The sequence below is a fragment of the Salvelinus namaycush genome, chromosome 4 (assembly GCF_016432855.1).
Source record: "Salvelinus namaycush isolate Seneca chromosome 4, SaNama_1.0, whole genome shotgun sequence".
Classification (NCBI taxonomy): domain Eukaryota; kingdom Metazoa; phylum Chordata; class Actinopteri; order Salmoniformes; family Salmonidae; genus Salvelinus; species Salvelinus namaycush.
The window spans coordinates 31,488,976-31,512,480 of NC_052310.1; the positions used below are offsets into that span (position 1 = coordinate 31,488,976).

General features: G+C 42.2%; 1 protein-coding gene across 1 annotated transcript in view; it reads left to right on the forward strand.

Annotated features, from left to right (window-relative positions):
- Positions 1–5,354: 5,354 nt before the first annotated feature.
- Positions 5,355–23,505, forward strand: part of LOC120045827 (kinesin light chain 1-like) — a 35,576-nt gene continuing 17,425 nt past the window's right edge. Inside the window, exon 1 of the mRNA XM_038990759.1 lies at positions 5,355–5,503. The gene's annotated coding sequence lies outside the window, so the exon portion shown is untranslated. The remainder of the gene's footprint in view (positions 5,504–23,505) is intronic.

Below are 23,505 nucleotides of genomic sequence, written 5' to 3' on the forward strand. Positions count from 1 at the left end.
TACATTCATTCTATACTCTAAAGTCTGTTCAGAAAAATCGGAAACAGTATGCATACAACGTTTTAATAGGGATTAAAAAAATGACAAAATATCTATATATTCATAACGTAAAATAAATAAATAATTAAATACAGGCTATAGCGTCTTTGGTTGTTGCAAAGGCTTGTGTGTTGCCTACTGGTTAAATTAGTGTCTTTTCGCACGAATTAAGTAGCACATAAATTTGTGTATTTTCAAACGATTTGAACCACACAAAAATGCACGAAATCTGCTGAAATACATTTTGTACATATATGCGCGAATTGAATGTGAGGTTGGGCTGAACCAGGGGGAGAGGCCTCATTTAACAAAGTCAATTCATCAGGCTTAAGCCATGTTTCATTCAGGCCAATCACATCAAGATTATGATCAGTGATTAGTTCATTTCATTGACTATAAGTAGCCCTATTTTGAGATGTGAGACATCACAATCTCTTTCAATAATGACAGAAATGGAGGAGGTTTTTGTTCCAGTGAGATTGCTAAGGCCATGTTTAGTTTTGCCCAACCTAGATCGAGGCACAGACACGGTCTCAATGGGGATAGCTGACTACACTGACTGTGCTGGTGGCAGACACCACTAAGCTGGCTATCTCATTGTGGAACTAGAGGAGTTGGAGCCCTGTCTATGTTCATAGGCGGCAGGGTGACTTGCCTAGTTAAATGAAGGTAAAATAAAAATAGATTAGATGAGAGCACCCCTCAGCAGGCTTGGTCCCAGAAAGAGGGCCAATTATGTACAAATTTTATATTTTGGGAGGGGTAGAAAACAACAGGAAAGGATGAAACAGCGTCTGTGCCACCAGGTAGTAGAGATAGTAGTATAAATCCTCTCTCACAGTCCCCGCAGCCGGACAATTTTCTCATGGCATCTGGATGGAAATGCTGTTGGAATGCTCAACTGGTGTCGCCCATTCAGCCGACAGAAACTTTCAACCGGTTCTCCCCATTTAAGCATCGGGTCGGAGTCAGAGCCCGAGCCTTCTCTGGTCTCTACTCCTCCCGTTACGGGGTCTGAGACGCCGAAGCCTCCCACCATTAACTCTGACAAATTGAAAACCCTAGTCATTGGTGACTCCAATACCCGCAGTATTAGACTTAAAACGAATCATCCAGCGATCATACACTGTTTACCAGGGGCAGGGCTACCAACGTTAAGGCTAATCTGAAGATGGTGCTGGCTAAGGCTAAAACTGGCGAGTGTAGAGAGTACAGGGATATTGTTATCCACGTCGGCACCAATAATGTTAGGATGAATCAGTCAGAGGTCACCAAGCGCAACATAGCTTCAGCATGCAAATCAGCTAGAAAGATGTGTCGGCATCGAGTAGTTGTCTCTGGCCCCCTCCCAGTTAAGGGGATTGATGAGCTCTACAGCAGAGTCTCACAACTCAATCGCTGGTTGAAAATTGTTTTCTGCCCCTCCCAAAAGATAGAATTTGTAGATAATTGGCCCTTTTTTTGGAACTCACCCACAAACAGGACCAAGCCTGGCCTGTTGAGGAGTGACGGACTCCATCCTAGCTGGAGGGGTGCTCTCATCATATCTACGAACATAGACAGGGCTCTAACTCCCATAGCTCCACAATGAGATGGGGTGCAGGCCAGGCAGCAGGCTGTTAGCCAGCCTGCCAGCTTAGTGGCGCCTGCCACTAGCACAGTCAGTGTAGTCAGCTCAGCTATCCCCATTGAGACCGTGTCTGTGCCTCGACCTAGATTGGGCAAAACTAAACATGGCGGTGTTCGCCTTAGCAATCTCACTGGAATAAAGACCTCCTCCATTCCTGCCATTATTGAAAGAGATTGTGATACCTCACATCTCAAAAAAGGGCTACTTAATGTGAGATCCATCACTTCCAAGGCAGTTATAGTCAATGAACTAATCACTGATCATAATTTTGATGTGATTGGCCTGACTGGAACATGGCTTAAGCCGGATTAATTTACTGTGTTAAATGAGGCCTCACCTCCTGGTTACACTAGTGAACATATCCCCTGCGCATCCCGCAAAGGCGGAGGTGTTGCTAACATTTACAATATGTTTCTAACATTTACAATCTTTTGAGCTTCTAGTCATGAAATCTATGCAGTCTACTCAATCACAATAGCTACTGTTTTACTTACGGACTCTTTAAATCTGCGTTTTCCTCCAAAGCTCAGTTGGCCTGAGTCTGCACAACTCTGCCAGGACCTAGGATCAAGGGAGAGACTCAAGTTTCCAAATACTATATCTCTTGACACATTGATGAAAATAATCATGGCCTCTAAACCTTCAAGCTGCATACTGGACCCGATTCCAACTAAACTACTGAAAGAAAGAGCTGCTTCCTGTGCTTGGCCCTCCTATGTTGTAACATAATAAATGGCTCTCTCTCCACCGGATGTGTACCAAACTCACTAAAAGTGGCAGTAATAAAGCCTCTCTTGAAAAAGCCAAACCTTGACCCAGAAAATATAAAAAACTATCGGCCTATATCGAATCTTCCATTCCTCTCAAAAAAAAATTAAAAAGCTTTTGCGCAGCAACTCACTGCCTTCCTGAAGACAAACAATGTATACGAAATGCTTCAGTCTGGTTTTAGACCCCATCATAGCACTGAGACTGCACTTGTGAAGGTGGTAAATGACCTTTTAATGGCGTCAGACCGAGGCTCTGCATCTGTCCTCGTGCTCCTAGACCTTAGTGCTGCCTTTGATACCATCGATCACCACATTCTTTTGGAGAGATTGGAAAACCAAATTGGTCTACACGGACAAGTTCTGGCCTGGTTTAGATCTTATCTGTCGGAAAGATATCAGTTTGTCTCTGTGAATGGTTTGTCCTCTGACAAATCAACTGTACATTTCGGTGTTCCTCAAGGTTCCGTTTTAGGACCACTATTGTTTTCACTATATATTTTACCTCTTGGGGATGTCATTCGAAAACATAATGTTAACTTTCACTGCTATGCAGATGACACACAGCTGTACATTTCAATGAAACATGGTGAAGCCCCAAAATTGCCCTCGCTAGAAGCCTGTGTTTCAGACATAAGGAAGTGGATGGCTGAAAACGTTCTACTTTTAAACTCGGACAAATCAGAGATGCTTGTTCTAGGTCCCAAGAAACAAAGAGATCTTCTGTTGAATCTGACAATTAATCTTGATGGTTGTAAAGTCGTCTCAAATAAAACTGTGAAGGACCTCGGCGTTACTCTGGACCCTGATCTCTCTTTTGACGAACATATCAAGACTGTTTCAAGGACAGCTTTTTTCCATCTACGTAACATTGCAAAAATCCGAAATTTTCTGTCCAGAAATGATGCAGAACAATGAATCCATGCTTTTGTTACTTCTAGGTTAGACTACTGCAATGCTCTACTTTCCGGCTACCCGGATAAAGCACTAAATAAACTTCAGTTAGTGCTAAATACGGCTGCTAGAATCCTGACTAGAACCCAAAAATTTGATCATATTACTCCAGTGCTAGCCTCCCTACACTGGCTTCCTGTTAAGGCAAGGGCTGATTTCAAGGTTTTACTGCTAACCTACAAAGCATTACATGGGCTTGCTCCTACCTATCTTTCCGATTTGGTCCTGCCGTACATACCTACACATACGCTACGGTCACAAGACGCAGGCCTCCTAATTGTCCCTAGAATTTCTAAGCAAACAGCTGGAGGCAGGACTTTCTCCTATAGATCTCCATTTTTATGGAATGGTCTGACTGCCTATGTGAGAGACGCAGACTCGGTCTCAACTTTTAAGTCTTTACTGAAGACTCATCTCTTCAGTGGGTCATATGATTGAGTGTAGTCTGGCCCAGGAGTGTGAAGGTGAACGGAAAGGCTCTGGAGCAACGAACCGTCCTTGCTGTCTCTGCCTGGCCGGATCCCCTCTCTGCACTTTGATTCTCTCCCTCTAACCCTGTTACAGGGGCTGAGTCACTGGCTTACTGGTGCTCTTTCATGCCGTCCCTAGGAGGGGTGCGTCACTTGAGTGGGTTGAGTCACTGACGTGATCTTCCTGTCTGGGTTGGCGCCCCCCCTTGGGTTGTGCCGTGGCGAAGATCTTTTTGGGCTATACTCGGCCTTGTCTCAGGATGGTAAGTTGGTGGTTGAAGTGTCCCTCTAGTGGTGTGGGGGCTGTGCTTTGGCAAAGTGGGTGGGGTTATATCCTTTCTGTTTGGCCCTGTCCGGGGGTATCATCGGATTGGGCCACAGTGTCTCCTGACCCCTCCTGTCTCAGCCTCCAGTATTTATGCTGCAGTAGTTTATGTATCGGGAGCTAGGGTCAGTCTGTTATATCTGGAGTACTTCTCCTGTCTTATCCGGTGTCCTGTGTGAATTTAAGTATGCTCTCTCTAATTCTCTTTCTTTCTCTCTCTCGGAGGACCATGCCTCAGGACTACCTGGCATGATGACTCCTTGCTGTCCCCAGTCCACCTGGCCTTGCTGCTGCTCCAGTTTCAACTGTTCTGCCTGCGGCTATGGAACCCTGACCTGTTCACCGGATGTGCTACCTGTCCCAGACCTGCTGTTTTCAACTCTCTAGAGACCGCAGGAGCGGTAGAGATACTCTTAATGATCGGCTATGAAAAGCCAACTGACATTTACTCCTGAGGTGCTGACTTGCTGCACCCTCGACAACTACTGTGATTATTATTATTTGACCATGCTGGTCATTTATGAACATTTGAACATCTTGGCCATGTTCTGTTATAATCTCCACCCGGCACAGCCAGAAGAGGACTGGCCACCCCTCATAGCCTGGTTCCTCTCTAGGTTTCTTCCTAGGTTTTGGCCTTTCTAAGGAGTTTTTCCTAGCCACCGTGCTTCTACACCTGCATTGCTTGCTGTTTGGGGTTTTAGGCTGGGTTTCTGTAAAGCACTTTGAGATATCAGCTGATGTACGAAGGGCTATATAAATACATTTGATTTGATTTGATTTATATACCCTCCAAAGAAAGGTCGGTGGACCAAGATTCAAAGGTCAGATTCGGAAGAGGTGGTGTTTGCTCGATTGCACTTAGGACATTGTACATTGAACTCGTCATTACATCTGGTTGGCAAGCACGTGAATGGTTTTTGTCTGGAGTGTATGGTCGATGAAATGGTGGAGCATGTGTTGTTATATTGTTGTAAGTATGTTGCTGCGCCACTCGAGAGCCCCCATGTAAGCACCATCTGTCTTATGTAACTATACCAAGCTTAACATATACTTATTTCAGTGTCCCGGATTTACGTTTACTATGTTACGTCAATCATATGAGACCAGGCCGGTATGCGTAACGATTGGCTAAGCAGCCATGTGACGCAGCATAACAACGTGAACGCGATTGGTCTACAGTCTGACGGGTGGGGGCGTTATACCTTCCTTCATTGCCAAATGGGATTCTATTTCTAATATCTCTGGCTGATCCGGCTCCCGCTGAGTCCAAGTTCGATATTCATTTGAGTTGAAGTCAACGTGTGTCTGTCATAAGGTAATATTAGTATATTATTAGAATATTTCATGAAACGTATTGTTTGTGTTTGCTAGTGATTTACAGTTCTCAAATAGATTGGGGAAAACATTGGCTCCGTTAGCTTGCTCTTTCAGCCATCTAGCAAGAAATGTGGCAGTTCGCAGTGTTTTCGTATCTAACGTTAGCAATTTGCACGCATACTTATTTTATGTATATCTATTTTTCATTAAAGTAAATAGGCTGGCTGTTGGTTATCGAGACATATTTTTCAGCGTTATGATGACGATGTCATTTCATGTTAATTAACGTTACCTAGCTTTATGAAGACTCTTACAACATGCTAGCAGTGAAGTGACAGTGGGTTTGCTCCGCATTGCAGCAGACTGACTGATATACAAAGAACCTTGCATCATAAATAACTACTCATTATTATTTGTAGGTCAGTCAGTCACAATTTACCCATGGTACATTACAAGTTTGATCATTCGAACACGTTTGAAAGTCGGACAGTAATGTGGTTTTCCAACAGCAAGATCAACATGACAGTGTTGCCATTTGTTTATAAACGTTTTTCGTTATAATGTACATGTCTCCAACCCCCATATGTGTACAGTCAATTAGTGCAAGAGAGCCTCACATCACATTAATTTGTCCACTGTATACATGAATCAAGGCAATATTGGTTCCTGTTTCAGTCATGTCATTGGTCACGTTGGCATGAGTCAAAAACAAACACACGAATGATTGGTTGACAATAGAGCCCCCCACAATGCAGGTGATGGCTGCAGGATGAAGTCGGTGAAGGGCAACTGCAAAAACTTGATGTCAACTTCATGACCTTTGATCACATGATTTTTGTAAAGTTCTTACATGTAGGCGCAAGTCAGACAATTTTTGTCCCCATAATGAAACAAACTGGCTGTGATAAACAGAATGAGTGGGGAGGCTTCTGGTGTCATAATGATAAGGGTTCTAATTCCTAATTCTATGGATAAGCCCTTTTATTTAGAATTACCTAATGATTCTACCAAGCTAGTTCTATGGAGAAGGCATTATGACATAATATTCAGCACTAGCCTGCTAGCTAACGTTACCTACACAATGAGAGATTGCATGGAATGACCAGTTATGTTCAATGGATAAGGTTTAATGTTCAATAAATGGTCAGTCAGTAAATGCCAATTATGGATTTATATACATCATTGGTAAATGCACTGGGAGATAACATTAGATGCATGACTCCATAGGGAGGGGTTTGGCTTTTTCAACATCAGGGGCATCAGTGATTCTCTGTCCTTTCGCCATTAACTCGCTTGGAAATCAGGGCTGCATCTCAATGACCCAAAGTGGCATCCTATTCTTGTGTCCTCTCCTTCATCTGTGCTGATCTGAGAAGACTGGTTTGGTGAAAGCAATATGGTAGATACTATGCCTACCATGAGGCTGTTGGCACCTTCATTGGGGAAGACAGGCTGGTGTCTTCCTGGAGCAGAATGAGTGCAATGGTATCAAACACGTGGTTTCCATGTGTTTGATGCCATTTGCTCTGTTCCAGACATTATTATGAGCCATCCTCCCCTCAGCAGCCTCCTGTGGCGCCTACCAGGAATTTGCTTTCACCTTAGTAGACTCGCAGTAGGGTAAAGCCATTTGAATTCAATCACTTTTTGACAGCATCCCTTTTAATTTGAACAAAACTTTCCATACGTGTTTGCCCATGGAAGAAGTTGTCAGTCAGAAAGTGACCTTTTGGACCTGAATGCCCAAACATTCATGACATAAAGGTGCTTAAAGTTGACCCATTTTGCATACCCCACAATACCATGAGACATCCATGTCTTCATCACTGGAAAAGATAAACGGTTTAGTTTATAATTTAAAAGCTTACAAACAGGGTTGTCAAACTATGAATAATTTCTTTCAAAAACATTTTTAAATGTGCAATATGCAGTAATCGGGTTGCAAGAATTATTGTCCAATCAATTTAATTTACCACAGGTGGACTCAAATCAAGTTGTAGAAACATCTCAAGGATGAGCGTTCGAAACAGGATGCACCTGAGCTCATTTTCAAGTCTCATAGCAAACTGTCTAAAATACTTATGTAAATAAGGTATTTGTTTTTTTTAAACCTGTTTTTGCTTTGTCATTATGGAAGTATTGTGTGTACATTGAGGCAAATAATTAATTTAATCCACTTTATAATAACGCTGTAGCGTAACAAAATGTGTAAAAAGTTAAGGGGTCTGATTACTTCCAGAATGGACTAGTGAATTTGGAAAGTATTCAGACCCCTTAACTTTTCCCACATTTTGTTACGCTACAGCCTTATTCTAAAGCGGATTAAATAAAAAAAACTTTATTAAAAATAAAAAACAGAAACCTTATTTATTTAAGTATTCAGACCCTTTGGTATGAGACTCAATTGAGCTTAGGTGCATCCTGTTTCCATTGATCATCCTTGATGTTTCTACAACTTGATTGGAGTCCACCTGTGGTAAATTCAATTGATTGGACATGATTTGGAAAGGTATACACTTGTCTATACAAGGTTCCGCAGTTGACAGTGCATGTCAGAGCAAAAATTAAGCCATGAGGTCAAAGGAATTGTCCGTAGAGCTCCGAGACAGGATGGTGTCGAAGCACAGATCTGGGGAAGGGTACCAAAACATTTCTGCAGAATTGAAGGTCCCCCAGAACACAGTGGCCTCCATTATACTTAAATGGAAGAAGTTTGGAACCACCAAACTGAGCAATCTGGGGAGAAAGGGCCTTGGTCAGGGAGGTGACCAAGAAACCGATGGTCACTCTGACAGAGCTCCAGAGTTCCTCTGTGGAGATGGGAAAATCTTCCAGAAGGACAATCATCTCTGCAGCACTCCACCAAGCAGGCCTTTATGGTAGAGAGACAGACGGAAGCCACTCCGCAGTAAAAGGCACATGGCAGCCCGCTTGGAGTTTGCAAAAAGGCACCTAAAGGACTCTCAAACCATGAGAAACAAGATTCTCTGGTCTGATGAAACCAACATTGAACTCTTTGTCCTGAATGCCAAGTGTCACGTCTGGAGGAAACCTGGCACCATCCCTATGGTGGTGGTGGTGACAGCATCATGCTGTGAAGATGTTTTTCAGAGGTTGGGACTGGGAGACTAGCCAGGATCAAGGGACAGATGAAAGCACACAGCCAAGACAATGCAGGATTGGCTTCAGGACAAGTCTCTGAATGTTCTTGAGTGGCCCAGCAAGAGCCCTGACTTGAACCCGATCTAACATCTCTAGAGACACCTGAAAATAGCTGTGTAGCGACGCTCCCCATCCAACCTGACAGAGCTTGAGAGGATCTGCAGAGAAGAATGGGAGGAACTCTCCAAATACAGGGGTGCCAAGCTTGTAGCGTCATACCCGATCCACCCACCGTTGAATGTCAACTTAAAATATCATGTCTAATCTGTTATCTATATTTCTATGATTTCAATAGGTTTCCTATATGACAGTATCATTTTAATGATAAAACAAGTTGTTTGGCTCCTGGATGCTGCTTGGTTGATAGCAGGGAGGTACAGCATCACAATCCATGCATTCTCTGGAAAATGCCTGTTAACAGTTCCATTTGTATTTTTTTGTATTTATTATGGATCCCCATTAGCTGCAGCAAAAGCAGCAGGTACTCTTCCTTGGGTCCAGCAAAATTAAGGCAGTTTATACAATGTAATGTTAAAAAAAAGAAAAATACATTCACAGATTTCACAACACACTGTGCCCTCAGGCCCCTACCCCCCTCACCACCACATATCTACAGTACTAAATCCATGTGTATGTTATCATGTGTGTATGCATGTGTCTGCCAATGTTTGTGTTGCTTCACAGTCCCCACTGTTCCATAAGGTTTTTTAAAAATCTAATTTTACTGCTGGCATGAGTTACTGGATGTGGAATAGAGATACATGTAGTCATAGCTCTATGTAGTACTGTGTGCCTCCCATAGTCTGTTCTGGACTTGAGGACTGTGAAGAGACGTCTTGTGGGGTATGCATGGGTGTCCGAGCTGTGTGCCAGTAGTTTAGACAGACAGCTCGGTGCATTCAACATGTCAATACCTCTCATAAATAAAAGTAGTGATGAAGTCAATCTCTCCTCCACTTTCAGCCAGGAGAGATTGACATGCATGTTATTAATGTTAGCTCTCTGTGTACATCCAAGGGCCAGCCGTGCTGCCCTGTTCTGAGCCAATTGCAATTTTCCTAAGTCCTTTTTTGTGGCACCTGACCACATGACTGAACAGTAGTCAAGGTGCGACAACTAGGGCCTGCAGGACCTGCCTTGTTGATAGTGTTGTTAAGGCAGAGCATGGCTTTATTATAGACAGACTTCTCCCCATCTTAGCTACGACTGCATCAATAAGTTTTGACCATGACAGTTTACAATCTAGGGTTACTCCAAGCAGTTTAGTCAACTTGCTCAATTTCCACATTATTTATTACAATATTTAGTTGAGGTTTAGTGAGTGTTTTGTTCCAAATACAATGCTTTTAGTTTTATAAATATTTAGGGCTAACTTATTCCTTGCCACCCACTCTGAAACTAACTGCAACTCTTTGTTGAGTGTTGCAGTCATTTCAGTTGCTGTAGTAGCTGACGTGTGTTGAGTCACCCACATACACTCTGGCTTTATTCAAAGTCAGTGGCATGTCATTAGTAAAAATTGAAAAAAGCAAGCGGCCTAAACAGCTACCCTAGGGATTTCCTGATTCTAACTGGATTAGATTTGAGAGGCATCAATGGACACCCTCTGTGTTATGTTAGACTAGTAACTCTTCATCCACATTATAGCAGGGGGTGTAAAGCCATAGCACAAGTTTTTCCAGCATCAGACTATGCTCGGTAATGTCAAAGCTCCACTGAAGTCGAACAAGACATCCCCCACAATCATTTATCATCAATTTCTCTCATCCAATCATCAGTCATTTGTGTAAATGCTGTGCTTGTTGAGTGTCCTTCCCTATAAGCATGCTGAAAATCTGTCAATTTGTTTACTGTGAAATACAATGCTATCTGGTCAAACACCATTTTTTCCCAGAAGTTTACTAAGGATTGGTAACAGGCTGATTGGTCGGCTATTTGAGCCAGTAACTATTCTTGGGTAGCGGAATGACTTTAGCTTCCCTCCAGGCCTGAGGGCACACGCTCTCTAGTAGGCTTAAATTGAAGATGTGGTAATATCGTCTGCTATTATCGTCAGTAATTTCCATCTAGATTGTCAGACCCCGGTGGCTTGTTAGTGTTGACAACAATACTTTTTTTCACCTCTTCCACACTGACTTCATGGAATTCAAAAGTACAATTCTTGTCTTTCATAATTTGGTCCGATATACTTGGATGTGTAGTGTCAGCGTTTGCTGCTGGCATGTCATGCCTAAGTTTGCTTATCTTGCCAATAAAAAGTAATTGAAGTAGTTTGCAATATCACTGGGCTTTGTGATGAATGAGCCATCTGATTCAATGAATGAAGGAGCTGAGTTGGCTTTTTTCCCCAAAATTTCATTTAAGGTGCCCCAAAGCTTTTTACTATCATTCTTCATATAATTTATCTTTGTTTCATAGTGTAGTTTCTTTTTATTTAGTTTAGTTAACATGATTTCTTAATTTGCAGTATGTTTGCCAATCAGTTGGGCTGCCAGACATTAATTGCCATACCTTTTTTGCCTCATCCCTCTCAACCATACAATTTTTCAATTCCTCATCAATCCAAGGGGATTTAAGTTTTTACAGTCACTTTCTTAATGGGTGCATGCTTATTAGTAACTGGAATAAGTAGTTTCATAAATGCATCAAGTGCAGCGTCTGGTTGCTCCTCATTACACACCACAGACCAAATATTCTTTACATCATCAACATATGAATCACTACAAAACTTATTGTACGACCTCTTATACACTATATTAGGCCCAGCCTTTGGAACTTTGGTTTTCCTAGATATGGCCTTTATATTGTGATCACTACATCCTATGGATTTGGATACTGCTTTAAAGCAAATATCTGCAGCATTATTAAAGATGTGATCAATACATGATGTTGATTTTAATTCCTGTGCTGTTTGTAACTACCCTGGTAGGTTGACTGACAACCTGATCCAGTCATCATTAAACCTCTGCTAGCTACATGCCAATTATTTAGCATAGCAATGTGGAATGAATAGAAAACATAAACTGGGTCAAAATATGAGAATAGAATTAACGACCAGCATGTTTGGTTAGCAACTTCAGAACCTCAGAACTAACAACTGGTTTTTACCCGGACTATATTGTCAGTGGAATGATGAAATAAACACATTTTCCCATTTGAAATTCATTTCATGAAAACATTTTGTTAATCTTTAAAAAAATGTTTGCAACTGTTTTGTAAGGCATGAGAACCCGGGAATTATCGTGTAATAACTCCCTCCTAAGGGCTGTTTCCCGGCCCCTGTCTTTGCCTCGGGCGTAAAAACAGCCCTTAGTCGGGAGGTATCACACGATAATTCCCGGGTTCTCATGCCTTATTGCTTAAACAACAGATATTCCCATTCAAGTCAACATTCTCTGATGTGTGGAACTCCCAACCATCTTGGTGATACGAATTGTGGTGCCCGTTTTAGTACGTTTATCAGCCAAAACATGACACTCATCCTGTATTCAAGAGCATGTGTCTCACCTGATGGCGGCTACAACACAAAAACATCAGATGTAAAATACGGTCTAAGCTGCAACATATGGGAAAAAATATGTTTTTTAGGTAGTTGGTGTATAAGATAAAATTATTATTTTTAAAGTATTTGTTTTAAAACCCTGTTTTGTAAGCTTTTTAAATTATATAAATCTCAACCGTTTATCTTTTCCAGTGATGAAGACATGGATGTCTCATGGTATGGTGGGGTATGCAAAAGAGGTCAACTTTTAGCAGCTTTATTTCTTGAATGCTTTGGCAAGTAAAAAAAAAAGTCCCTTTCTAGGCACTTCTACAATGGGCAGATATGTATGGAAGGTTTCATTGACATCCAAAGGGGTGTTGTCAAAGAGTCATAGAATTCAAATAGATTTACCCAGTATACTCTGTTCTGTCCAGGGCTACATTTGCCATTCTTCATTTCTTCACAACTTCATATCTGTGCAGATGAAGCCAACCATCACTATATTGCAAATGAACAAGACGTTTGCAGAAAGTCACAGCATATTTATTTGCTATCAGTTATGCGGCATCTCTGGCTCTTTAGCGATACTCTAGCCTCTTTGATATTTTTTCAGTCAGGCCACTGTGCACACTACAGATGACAGATAATGATAATGGCAGCCTAGGCTGTATGATAGTCTGGCTTTTGTCCCTACCTCGAACAGCCTGCCTCACCAAATTAGTGATGCACCAATATGACATTTTATACCAATATCCGCTATTTATCCTTTTTTTGCAGCCTTTTAAGCATTCTAGTACAGTTAAATAGTTAACACACACACACGCAGCGGTCTAAGGCACTGCATCTCAGTGCAAGAGGCATCACTACAATCCCTGGTTCGAATCCAGGCTGTATCACATCTGGCCGTGATTGGGAGTCCCATAGGGTGGCACACAATTGGCCCAGCATCGTCCGGGCCGTCCTTATAAGAATTTGTTCTTAATAAGGATAGCCCCCCTTTCTTTCAATTTTTCCCTAAAATGACATACCATATCTAACTGCCTGTAGCTCAGGCCCTGAGGCAAGGATATGCATATTCTTGGTACCATTTGAAAGGAAACACTTTGAAGTTTGTGGAAATGTGAATTGAATGTAGGAGAATATAACACTAGATCTGGTACAAGAAAATGCAAAGAGAAAAACAAAAATGTATTTTCCCTACCACCATCTTTGAAATGCAACAAAGGTCCCAGTTCTAGCCATCACTCTGGTTGTAATTCCGATGGTGTCCACAAAATGGCAGCGGTGTATGTGCAAAGTTTCAGAAGGTAACTTGAAGTATGAGCGAACTACAATACATTTAGTGTGAAGTATGTGGAAGAAGCCTCCCTAAAGTGTGCTGGCAGGGGCTCACAGGGCAGATGATTGATGAATTGGAACTGTCATGGGCACTTCCCTTTCCGCTGTTCCATGTTCCGCCACACCCTCCCAGTTGGCTTACGTTTTTTGGTGTTTTGTACCACAGGGAGGTGTGTGTAGGAAACATAGAATGATTAAATTATCTAGTGGTGTTCAGCTGTCAGCAAGTGGACGGGAAATGCATCTCTGGGGAGAACGGCACAGAGGTCTTGGTTTCAGTCAAATTGGCTTGTTTTTGAAGTGCTAGTGTACTGTTCTTTGCTGTCGTTTTTTTTTTTTTACTGTTGTAACGAATTATGTAATTTTCAGAGTAAGCTTATTGCCTATTGATGTTTTGGCTATACCATAGTTAGTTCAAAGCCTCTGTTTTGTTGAGATGACAGGCTAATGAGTACCAAACACAATTGTTTAAAAACAAATGTACCATTTTTTTCAGCACTACACAACTGCACCATAAATTGCCTATTTAGCATGTTTCAAAGCTCTATCTGAGATTATGTATGCATATAATGTACATTTGCGTGTTTCTCTTACTGCTCAAGTTAATCTAGATCTAGCTAACCATTTGATATTCTGAAAAGTTGTGTGAAGGCAATGCTTGGGTGGTATACCGTATATCTGTGTGTTTGAAAATAACTATGGGATGGTTTTTCAATACTGTTAACTATTTCTTTGAAGTTTTTCTATACATTTTAATATTTGTAGCTACTTTTTATAAATGTGTAGCAGTCAACTTGTGCAATATGTTAGAATATAAAGCAGATTGCCTTCTTCATTTCACCTCTCACATTATTTTACATTATGAATCTTAACGTAGTTCCCCAGAACAGTGAGCCAGTCGTGTGTGTTTAATGGCACAACTGGAGAAAGCGGGAGCAGGTGAGTCCAACTGTGTATTGACAGGGGTCACATTTTATGTTGAAAGTTGTTTTGTTTTTTTCTTCAATGGAGGGATCAGGGACATGCATCTGCAGTTTGCCTTCACAGAAAATACATTAGTGCAAGTCATTCAGCATAAAATGGCTTCATTTTCATCAGATGTCAAGAGAAGTGCAATGCTATTTGGCTGGCAGCTACACAAGTAGGCTAAATGTGCTTACAATGAAAAAGTAAGGTCTTTTTTTGCAAAAACTATGCATGGCCCTCATATTTCTGTTTATCATAAGAATATAGCTAGCTACATGTCCTAATGTTTTTCTTAAAGTTAATCTATTTTACCAGAGAAAGGTAGACTGGATACACTGAGAAAAGTACTGGAGCAAAGTAGCTACACATCAGTCAGAACGCTGTCTGCTGATTAGAATGCCAATTTGTGAATTGGAGAAGTGCAACTGAAGCACAAAATATGTCCGAGCAGAAATTACAATATGAAGCATTTTAGCTCTGCGTTCACAAAACCCAGCAAGACATTTATTATTTTTTTTCTTCTTCTTCTGCGTGAAAAACTAAGATTTCTGGGTTAATGCTTACCCCTAAGTTTAACTTGCTAGTTATAAGTGGCTGAATTAATAAGGTGACTGGGCATCATTGTGTTGGCTATGGTGTTTGAGAAGTCAAAGCCCTTTGGATGAGTTATAGCAGCTGCCACTGCTATCTTTTGATTTTCTTGTGTTTTCTCTCCTCTCTGTTCTTGGCTTGTTTGTTCCTCCCCCATCTTCTCTGAGCAGAGCAGACATGACCGTTGCCCTAGCGACTTCAGACTCCTGCTGCTCCAGAGCCAGTACTGTTCATTTGCACAATGTCATTCGTTCCCATTCACTTGTTAATTTCCAAACTCACCAAAAATGACATTTGGTAGCTCCTACCAATATATGTACAGTATAAAATGAGCTGGACCACCTGTCTTTGCAAAAAAAATTATAGTTTGTGCTCATTAGCATATTTAGCCAGTAGCCTTCATTGAAATGTGCTATTACTTGTGCTAATTTTGTTAGCTTTCTGTAATAGACGCCCAAATGTTTTATTTTAGCATTTTTTGGGGGGGCGCCCCTTGTGTACTAAGCCGGTAATACTGTAAATCCCGGGATGAGAGAAGGACTGTATGACGACATGAAAATCTGGATTCCGCCCAACCCTAATGAGTATTTTACTCACGATTGGGGGAGGGGTAAGCTTTCCCGATTGCAGCAGAATGTAAAACTGGCAATTGCTCAACAAGCTAATTCATGACCCACGTTTCTGTTCTGCACTCCAAGGCAGCAGCATGTACCATTTCTGACACTGTTTTATTGGGTAGACCGATGGTAAAGCTATATGCATTGTGTCATTGCTCTTGTCAAAAGCAAGTGAGTCTGTTTCCCCTCAGATCAGTGTGCTGAGAGTCTATTTTGGTGAGTGAGCCAAGGGTGGGATGTTAGAGGATGCAGGGATGAAGTTAGGATGAACTCTTTTTCAATTGTCTAAAATCCTTCCTCTCCTTGTCTCCTTCGCTTCATCTGCGCTGTTTGGGAAAATAATTGAAAGGTGAAAACAATGTTGTAATCCCATCATTAGGCTGGCTTTCACCTGAGTGGTGTTCTACGAGTCTAGAAAGAGGAGTTTGAGTGCTAACTTGCTCAACTTTCAGTTCAACTCCAGATAACCGGTGACATGAAGGATGCTCACCTTTTAGTCAGGTAAATTTCTATGGCAACAAATCCTAAAGGACTAACCTGCTCCGGGGCAGGCTCTCTCCATTTTTCCAGAATGAAGTGTTTGAGCTGTAATTTGAGGACCAATCAAATTAGCTGTGAGTTGAGGACCAACCAAACCAACGATATGCGTAAGAAAGATGGCACTTTAATAGGCCATTTCACACCATAGCCTGCTGAATTTTCACTTGAACTATCTTTAATTTTTGTTTTCGGCAAAAATATAATTGGGGCATGATTTCCCATAGATTGATGTTTCAGCATTGTCTTAATGAAAAGTTTGTCATTCGACGACTAGCCATGTGTGACAAGCCATGAACACGCAGTTACAAGCCCGGGTCAAGCATGCTCCAGTAAGCGGCTTGATCAATATCTAGGCCTACTTTTGTAACATGGATCAAGCCTGCGCTGGAATGTGAAGCTATAGTGGTTGCTCAACTAAAAGTTTTGGATTTAAGCTGCGGGACTTAGATGTAATTTGAGGTTTAGTACGGTACACTGCGTCACTACTTCATTGATCCAGACCAGCGCAAGGGGGAGTTAGAGCACTGATTATGCTTTTGGGTCCCAAGGCGCTACTGTGTCTCTAAAAATAATACACATTTTATTGTTACAAGTCAGTATTACTTACTAAAACTGTTACACTAAGGTTTTTATTCTAAGAGAAACTTAGACTACAATTAGGGTGTGGAAATGTTACGATTATTTTGCTCTTACTGTAGTACTGTAGCCTGCTGGTTAGTACTGTAGCCTATTGAGGCGGCAGGGTAGCCTAGTGGTTAGAGCTTTGGACTAGTAACCGAAAGGTTGCAAGTTCGAATCCCAAATCTGTCGTTCTGCCCCTGAACAGGCACTGTTCCTAGGCCGTCATTGAAAATAAGATTTTTTTCTTAACTGACTTGCCTAGTTAAATAAAGCTAAAAAAAACAACTCCCGACCGGTCATGTTGTACAGTGTGGCGTAGCGGTCTAAGACATTGCTACAGATGCTGGTTCAATACCCGTGCTGGCCACGACTAGGTCATCACCATGAGGCGATGGTAGGCTTTTGATTTCTCTCCCTCTCTAAAAATTCTCTAGTAATTTTTAAATTTCTCTAGTAATGCCGATTTATAAGATACTATCAAATGCTTCTCAAAGATGGTGGTGCTTCCCTCTGGTGGTCAAACTAGCACTAACTTTGCATTAATGGTAAAAGAATGTCTGACAATTAAATAACGTGCTATAGAATTCTGCAGCAGCCCGCAAGGTGTGCTGCAGTATGAAGCAACTTTTAAAGGAAGAACCACTGTAACTGTTGAATACTAATTTCAGAAAAAACTGAGTACATATCAAATTTTATTTGTCAAATGCTTCGTAAACAACAGGTGTAGACTTAAGTTGTCTGCATGCTTCCCATCTGAAACAGTTCGGAAGAGTTTGTGTATATTTTGACGTTTATGGACTTCGGTAAGGGTTTTTTCGGCTGTTCGGGTACACACTTTTTTTTCTCTCGAGGCAAGCCAAAGTCGGTAGCTGAAATCTATGCCTCTGTTGGTGATTGATCAACAGTAGGGGGTTTGTTCAATAACGTCCTTGTCATTCAATGAGAGATGGCTTGTTTTCGTGCAAAAATGTATGACATATCTTGAGTTGTCTTTAGATTAATTTGGATTTTTGAGAAAGTGTATACTGGCTACAGCATCTGAAAAGGTACTATTGCTGCTTTTTTTCTCGTTTTTCAAGCAAGGGTCTTTTAAGGTAGTATGCAAGCACACTCATTCAGCACCATCCTTAACAGTGAAATGCTTACTTACGGGTCCCTTTCCAACAATGCAGAGTTAAAGATAAAAAAAATAAATAGTGATACAGGAATAAATACGCACTGAGTAACGAGTAAACATAATGTGTATATATAGGGAGTACCAGTACCGAGTCGATGTGCAGGGGGGGTACTAGGTAATTGAGGTAGCTATGTACAGCATTAAGTACATCTAGTTACATTTGTAGTATACCCCTCTGGTCAGGTCTTTCAGATCAGTTTGGAGGGGTGCTGTTTTTGACTGAAGGGGGTGATATCATGTGAGGGCAAAGAGCAGTCTGGGGATAGACGACTGATGTAGAGTGGCGCTGTGTCAGCTTGGAGCGAGGCGACACACTGAGACCGAAGTACCAACCACTCAGAGAGGATCAGGGATTGAGGGTTGAGTAACCAGGTGGTGGCCTGCTAGTGACAGTGACTGACTAAGTTCTGGTCAGGGTACTGGGTGGAGGCTGGCTGGTGATGGATATTTAACGGTCTGATGGCCTTGAGATTGAAAATAGCTTTTGTTTCTCGGTTGCAGCTTTGATGCACCTGTACTGACCTCACCTTCTGGATGATAGCGGGGTGAACATGCCGTGGCTCGGGTGGCTGAGGTCCTTGATCTTTTTGGCCTTCCTGTGACACCGGATGCTATGAATGTCTTGGAGGGCAGGAAGTGTGCCACCAGTGATGCGTTGTGTAGACCGCACCACCCTCTGGAGAGCCCTGCGGTTGCGGACGGTGCAGTTGCCATACCAGGCGGTGATACAGCCCGACAGGATGCTCTCAATGGTGCATCTGTAAAAGTTTGTGAGGCTCTTAGGGGCAAAGCCAAATTTCTTCAGCCTCCTGAGGTTGAAGAGGCACTGTTGCGCAGCCTTTACCACACTGACTGTGTGGGTGGACCATTTGAGATTGTCACTGATGTGTACGTCAAGGAACTTGAAGCTTTTCACCTTCTCCATTGTGGCCCCGTCGATGGGGGCGTGTTCCCTCTCCTGTTTCCTGAAGTCCACCGTCGGCTCCTTAGTTTTGTCCTCCCTGTAGGCTCTCGTGATTGTTGGTAATCAGCCCTACCACAAAAGGACTTACCACAATCACACCATCAGTAGTTAATCATGAAAGACACACTGCCTTCTTCCTCGAGCTATTTATTCCTATCTGCACAATATTTATGATGTAATTTCGTATTTCTGTTGACTCCAACATGGCGGAGAAATGTCGTGTATTTCTGAGCGCCGTCTCAGATTATTGCATGGTATGCTTTTTCCTAAAGTTTTTAAAAAGTCTGACACAGCGGTTGCATTAAGAACAAGTGTATCTTTAATTATATGTAAAACATGTATCTTTCATCAAAGTTTATGATGAGTATTTCTGAGAATCCAGCTGGCTGTATGGACGGGGACAGTATATCTGGAGAGAGCCATGATTTCACCCAGACAGATTTTGGGTGGAGTAAATCCTCTCGCTTCATCTCTTCCTCTGGCTTTACTCACCCTTTTCTAAACCCTCAACCAATTTGATCGACATGATGATGTAGCCTAGAGACCCCTTTCTGTGTTTGCAACCATTGCTGCACATGGGCAATGCGCGCAAGTTGGTGGCAGAACACGGCGGAGTTCCTATAGAAATGCCAGCAAAAAATGCCTCTATTTACATGTTGCTTATGAGTGCATTTCACACTTATTTTGGATTATAATTGGATTTGAAGGTTTGTATGAATGTGCGGCTTAATTTAAGGTTCGTCATCATTTCAAATCAACTGCATTATACTTCAAAAACACTTCAACTTCAACCAGTAAAATGGGTCTTTGGCTAGCTTTTGCTACAGCCTATGTCAATGACCGTTAGCATTCTTCAGAGTTCACAGTAACAAGATGACACCGACAGAGGGGGCTGCCTCACTTCTAGTCCTTAAGAAACTTTGCAGTATTTCTATTTTTTTTAGGTATTATTTCTTACGTTGTTGGCCCAGAAAACCTTAAGTGTTATTACATACAGCCGGGAAGAACTATTGGATATCAGAGCAACGTCAACTTACCAGCACTATGACCAGGAATACAACTTTTGAACTGATCCCAGAGGCTGACCCAAAACAACGCCGCCGGAGAAGAGGAAGACGGAGTGGTGTTCCGGTCAGACTTCGGAGGCTTGCACACTACCTACCGCTTCTGAGTATATTACTCGCTAATGTCCAGTCCCTGGATAACAAATTAGAAATTAGGGCAAGGGTTGCTTTCCAAAGAGACATCAGGGATTGTAACATACTCCGTTTCACGGAAACATGGCTCTCTCGGGATATGCTGTCGGAGTCGGTAAAGCCACCTGCATTCTCAGTGTGTCGCGCCGACAGGAATAAACATCTCTCCTGGAAGAAGAAGGGCGGGGTGTATGTTTCATGATTAACGACTCATGGTGTAATTGTAACAACATACAGGAACTCAAGTCCTTATGTTCCCGTAACCTAGAATTCCTCACAATCAAATACTGACCATATTATCTCCCAAGAGAACTCTCCTCGGTCATCGTCACATCCGTGTAAATCTCCCCCACAAGCCGATACCATGACGGCCCTCAAGGAACTTCACTGGACTCTATGCAAACTGGAAACCATATACCCTGAGGCTGCATTTATTGTAGCTGGGGACTTTAACAAAGGTAATTTGAGAACAAGGCTACCTAAATTCTATCAGCATATCGTCTGTAGCACTTGCGCTGGACCACTGCTACTCTAACTTCCGCGGTGAATAGCCTCTCCCACCCTCCTTTCGGAAATTCTGACCACGACTCCATTTTGCTCCTCCCTTCCTATAGGCAGAAACTAAAACAGAAGGCACTCTGGTCGGACCAGCGTTGAATAGTCCTTAGCAAATCAGAATCCAAGCTTCAAGATTGTTTTGGTCACGCGGACTGGGATATGTTCCGGGTAGCCTCGGAGAATAATATTTACGGATATGCTGATTCGGTGAGTGAGTTTATAAGGAAGTGTATAGGAGATGTTGTACCCACTGTGACTATTAAAATCTACCCTAACCAGAAACCGTGGATAAATGGCAGCATTCGCGCAAAACTGAAAGCGCGAACCACCACATTTAACCATGGAAAGATGACTGGGAAAATTGCCAAATACAAACATTACCGCAAGGCTATCAAAGAATTAAAATGTGAGTATATAGAAAGTGGAGTCGCAATTCAACGGCTCAAACATGAGACGCATGTGGCAGGGTCTACAGAAAATCATGGACTACAAAAGGAAAACCAGCCACGTCATGGACACCGTCTTGCTCCCAGACAAACTAAACCCTTTTGCCCTCATTGAGGATAATATAGTGCCACCGATGCGGGCTGCTACCAAGGACTGTGGGCTCTCCTTCTCTGTGGCCGATGTGAGTAAGACATTTAACTTTTTAGGGATAGGGGGCAGCATTTTCACTTTGGATGAATCGCGTGCCCATAGTGAACTGCCTCCTACTCTGTCCCAGATGCTAATATATGCATATTATTATTACAATTGGATAGAAAACACTCTGAAGTTTCTAAAACTGTTTGAATTATGTCTGTGAGTATAACAACTCATACGGCAGGCAAACTTCCAAACAGGAAGTGCAAATTCTGGGGCTGGTTGATGTTAAACTCATCGTCTATTCACATCCCAGTAAGATATGGATCTGTTCGCACTTCCTACGCCTTCCACTAGATGTCAGTAGAACATGGAATGAAGCCTCTAGTGTGATGTGGGGCCGGATGGCAGCTATTTGAGTCAGTGGTCTGGCAGAATGCTAGTTCCTGGTCATGCGCACTAGTCATGATATGGCCATGCGTTCCATTACTCTGTAGACAAAAACGAACGCTCCGGTTGGAACGTTATTGGATATATATGATAACAACATCCTGAAGATTGATTCTTTAATTTGAGCAGTTTATTCGACCTGTAATATAACTTTTTGAAGTTTTCGTCCGAGTTCGCCTGGACCGGCCCCAGCATTTGGACATGTGAACTAAACGTGCTAGCAAAAATAGCTAATTGTACACTAGTAATGGACATTATCGAACAAAAAAACAATTTATTGTGGAACTAGGATTCCTGGCACTGCATTCTGATGAGAGATCATCAAAGGTAAGGGAATATTTATGATGTAATTTCGTATTTCTGTTGACTCCAACATGGCGGAGAAATGTTGTGTATTTCTGAGCGCAGTCTCAGATTATTGCATGGTATGCTTTTTCCTAAAGTTAAAAAAAAATCTGACACAGCGGTTGCATTAAGAACAGGTGTATCTTTCTTTAATTATATGTAAAACATGTATCTTTCATCAAAGTTTATGATGAGTATTTCTGTTATTTGACGTGGCTCTCTGTACTCCGGATATTTTGGAGGCATTTCTGAACATGGCGCCAATGTAAACCGAGATTTGTGGATATAAATATGCACGTTATCAAACAAAACATAAATGTATTGTGTAACATGATGTCCTATGAGTGTCATCTGATGAAGATTATCAAAGGTTAGTGATTAATTTTATCTCTTTCTGCTTTTGTGTGACTATCTTTGGCTGGGAAAAATGGCTGTGTTTTTTGGATTTGGTGGTGATCTAACATAAATATATGTTGTGTTTTCGCTGTAAAACATTTTAAAAATCGGACACGATGGGTAGATTAACAAGATGTTTATCTTTCATTTGCTGTATTGGACTTGTTAATGTGTGAAAGTTACATATTTCAAAAATAATATTTTTGAATTTCGCACGCTGCCTTTTCAGCGTATTGTTGTGGGTGTTCCGCTACCGGAACCCCTGGGCTAGAAAGGTTAAACGTGTTAACCCTCGCAAGGCTGCCGGCCCAGACGGCATCCCTAGCTGCGTCCTCAGAGCATGCGCAGACCAGCTGGCTGGTGTGTTTACGGACATATTTAACCATCCTTATCCCAGTTCGCTGTTCCCACATGCTTCAAGAGGGCCACCATTGTTCCTGTTCCCAAGAAAGCTAAGGTAACTGAGCTAAATGACTATCGCCCCGTAGCACTCACTTCCGTCATCATGAAGTGCTTTGAGAGACTAGTCAAGGACCATATCACCTCCACCCTACCTGTTACTGTAGACCCACTCCAATTTGGTTACTGCCCCAATAGGTCCACAGATGACGCAATCACACTGCACACTGCCCTAACCCATCTGGACAAGAGGAATACCTATGTAAGAATGCTGTTCATTGACTACAGCTCAGCATTCAACACCATAGTACCCTCCAAACTCGTCATTAAGCTCGAGAACCTGGGTCTCGACCCCACCTTGTGCAACTGGGTCCTGGACTTCCTGACGGGCCGCCCCCAGGTGGTGAGTGTAGGAAACAACATCTTCACCCTGCTGATCCTCAACACTGGGGCCCCACAAGGGTGCGTTCTCAGCCCTCTCCTGTACTCCCTGTTCACCCATGACTGCGTGGCCATGCACGCCTCCAACTCAATCATCAAGTATACAGACGACACTACAGTGGTAGGCTTGATTACCAACAACGACGAGACGGCCTACAGGGAGGAGGTGAGGG